The 3,659-nt window shown below is 48.2% G+C and overlaps 1 long non-coding RNA gene across 2 annotated transcripts; it reads right to left on the bottom strand.

Moving 5' to 3' along the window:
* Positions 1-253: 253 nt before the first annotated feature.
* Positions 254-2,770, bottom strand: LOC147344559 (uncharacterized). 2 transcript variants are annotated; one of them, XR_015155456.1, is made up of 5 exons: positions 2,340-2,513; positions 2,056-2,217; positions 1,362-1,447; positions 1,042-1,141; positions 254-722 (listed from the first exon to the last, which is right to left on the bottom strand). It is a non-coding gene; the product is annotated as an uncharacterized LOC147344559 (long non-coding RNA). The 2 variants fall into 2 exon arrangements; XR_015155455.1 differs by lacking the exon at positions 254-722 and having other exon boundaries at positions 804-1,141; positions 2,340-2,770.
* Positions 2,771-3,659: the final 889 nt, after the last annotated feature.

Raw genomic sequence — 3,659 nt, 5'->3', positions numbered from 1 at the left:
GGTCACCCCGACGCTGAGTCTGCCCCTGTCTACCACGACCCCCCCACTAATGAAATGTACATGTGCTTGGTCGTTCAGTCATGTCTGACTCTCTGCAACCCCATGGACTGTGGCCCTTCAGGCTCCTCCATCCATGGGATTCTCCAGGCAAGAATACTGGAGGGGTTGCCATTTCCTCCTCCAGGGGATCTTCCTGAGCCAGGGATCGAATCTACATCTCTTTTGTCTCCTGCATTGCAGGTGGATTCCTTACCACTAGCGCCATCTGGAAAGCCGGAAATGTACATGATGTTTGTACCGTCATCTTCATCTTCATCAAATGGACGTGACGAACCAACAAACAATGTGATTTCTTCAGATTGAAGGTGAGTTTTGACAGAAGTTCCGTGTTTTTGCCCACTCCTGGTGGCCGGTGTTGCACACTTTGCAGATGAGGGCAGCCCACCTGGCGGACCATGATACGGAGCCCACAGGGTCCAGAGCGGGAGGCCGGGACAGGCAGTGAGGACCCAGCCAGCACCTGCTCCCCGGAGTCCTCACCGCCTCAACTTGAGTCCAGCCCCCAAAGCATCTTCTGCGGAGACACAATTTAACCCACTCTGGGGCTGCAGGGTGACAGGCACCTCTCCTGAAACCAACATTAAGACAGTAATTGGGGAGCATCCATCTGTCCACACTCCAGCTGTACCCAGGGGACTCTCCTTCCTCAGGAATCATGCATTCTGTTAAGACAAGGCAGCAGAGACAAGGTTTACCTGAAAGCCCCGGGAATCACTGTGCAAGTTTCAGGACAAAGCCCTTCATTAAGTACCTTCCACACACTGTGGCAATCTCTATTTTAAAATGATCTCTGCATTAACATGACCTCCTCCCAAGCACCCCTGGTAACAATATCCTTGTAAAAGCATCTCTCTAAGGCAAGTGGCCAGAATCTCTCACGCTGTTACACCATCTGCAAATTGTCCTCATTAGCACTACATGAGTGTATTTAAGAAGCCACTTCAAAGTCGTAGATCCAGGAATAAGAAGTCCTCTCCTTACTGAGGTCCAGCAAAGACTGCATTAAGAATCTTCCAGCCCTGACTTCTCAAACGTCTGCTTTCCATGGAGACAATGGTAAGTTCACCACTGAGTCTCCATCCTATAAGCCAAAAGAAAAATGAATGAGTTTTCTGAAGACTTCAATTGAGTTTCATAGAAAGAGCATCAGAGTTCAAAGTCTTTATAGAAAAATGTCAACACCAATTTCCAGGGGAAGAAGGATATCCAAGTGTCAAAAAAATTACATCTAGAAATTCCTGATAAAAATGGACACAGTATAGAGAAGAGGGCAAAAACGAGGATATTATTTTTGAACTAACTTTGTTAAATGTTCCCAGCAATCGGATCAGAATAGATTCAAGGCGATCTCAGCACAGATTCACCGGCATTCACTCAACTCTCAGTTCTGCAGAGGATAAACATATAGGCATTTTACCAGCGTTGGAAGAGATCAAAATACAAACTCACAAAGCAGACCTGAAAAATCTTGATAACGTTATTTTTGGCTACAAAAGTATTTCATAGCTGTTTCAAGTCAATGTGAATAATTTAATATGTAAATAATTTGGTTTTAAAAATACAATGAAAAACAGCTAAGGCAGCGATGTCAAATAAATCTGAAATGCAGAAACAGAACAAGATGGTAGCTCAGGACTGGAGAATAAAACGAGCTGAGAGTGGGACTTCCCTGGTGGGCCAGTGGCTAAGACTAAGCAGGGGGCCTGGGTGCAATCCCCGGTCAGAGAATTAGATTTCACGTGTGGCCACTAGGAGTCTGCAGGCCACAACTAAAGACCCAGCATGCCACAACCACTGAGCCTGCACGGCGACTAAAATAGGCCCCGCACAGCCAAAGAAAATAACAGCAAAAGGTTTTAATTAAGAACACAGAGAGCTGATAGTCCCTCCAACAACATCTGGACAACAGCGGCGAATGGGGATAGATTAAGAGGCATGATGTTGAACTTGGGATCAGCTGGGAAAGCAGACAGATGCAGTCAGGATAGCAGGTACCTGAAGCACCGAGCCATCAGGCGAAGCGCTCCCTGATGGAGTCCAGGGGGTAATTCAGGAGCACGCGCACCTCTGCTTTGGCTCAGTTGTGTACATCAGCCACCAAAGGGCTCTCCGGTTGTCACGTTTCACCTCAGTAACCACAGGGAGACTTAAGAGAGGCTGCAAGAGAATGAAACAGTCCACTGAGCGATGAACAGCTAATAAAAAAAAAACCCTTCATTCTGTTGTTTATCACATTTTGACAAGAAGCTGAATGCCATGAGACAGAAATCATAACAAACCTAACACATTGCATTAGGGGGAAAGCTTAAAGCATCTGTAGAACAACTCATCTGCCTGTGTTCAATTTCTCCGGAGATCTCTGCCGAAGCCATGGTGTCTCGAGAAGGAGAGGACTCGGGGTTTCAGGGCATTAGGAGGCTCGTCGGGATGTTAAACTTGCCAGTGAGATGTCCTATGTGACAGGAAATAGAGCTTCGGAGGCTGGCACGAGAAACAACAAATCTGCCACAGAGCCCGCCAGAAGGAAGGCACTGATAATGAGATACTTACCCAATCGCTCAGCTCCTGCCCGGGGGGAGTCGGAAACTTTGAGTGCAGGTTGAAGGACCCGGGAAGGGCGGGAACGGGAGAGTCACAGCTCACTGGTGCACAGAGCCTCCCGGCCAACCCGACGAACGAGCAGAGAGGTGACAGCAGACTCCCCCCCCCACCCAGTTCAGGAGGAAACCGTATTTCACTGGAAATAAGTTAGAAATGGATTCTTACAAAAATAGGTATCTTAGGATAAAACCCATTTCCAACCTGTGCTCAGTCGCTCAGTCGTGTCTGACTCCTTGTGACCCCATAGACTGCCCTCTGTCCACTGGAATTTTTCAGGCAAGAGTATTGGAGTGGGCTGCCATTTTCTTCTCCAATTTCCAATTTAAACAGCCTTTCATGAACAGCATTAAGTACCGCAAATATCAGAAGAGAAATCCCACAAAGCTGCAACACGGAGCATCAGCTAAACTCAGAATGCCAGGGGCTGCGATTCTCCCGTTCCCGCTATTCCAATGTCCTTCAATCTGCACTCAAAGTTTCTGACTCCCCCGGGCGGGAGCTGAACAATTTGGGTAAGTATCTCATTATCAGCTCCTTCCTTCTGGCTGGCTCTGCGGCAGGTTTGCTGTTTCTCGTTCAGAGAGCTGATCACCGGAGTATCCTTGTAAAGCGTCCTCCGCTGAAAATACAGAGGCACAGAGGGTCTACACATGCCCGGAACTTGTGCCGAAACTGCGATTGTTTGGTTGAGAAATTTCCAACCTTGTGAAAGAACAACAAATTGCTGACTACGAGGCTTGCTGGGTTTGGGGGTTGGTTTCTTGCAATGTTCTCCACCTGCAGATACTCTGTCTTCAGAGCTGAGAGAAGCCAGGGACCGGGCCATCTCTCCTCCCTGTCCCCAAAAGGCAGCCATACTTTCCCCCAGATACCTGAGATCTATGTCCCAGCAGCTCGAAAGGCGAGCGAGTGGGCGACGTGCGGGTTGCTGGACTCCCCAAGAGCACAAGTTGTTTCTGTTTAGTCGCTCAGTCGTGTTCAACTCTTTGCGATCCCAT

The sequence above is a fragment of the Bos grunniens genome, chromosome 26, assembly GCF_055505025.1.
Source record: "Bos grunniens cultivar Pamir isolate PY7600 chromosome 26, Bosgru_T2T1.0, whole genome shotgun sequence".
Classification (NCBI taxonomy): domain Eukaryota; kingdom Metazoa; phylum Chordata; class Mammalia; order Artiodactyla; family Bovidae; genus Bos; species Bos grunniens.
Note: the sequence above shows the minus strand (reverse complement) of the source record. Positions and strands in the feature narration are given on the sequence as shown.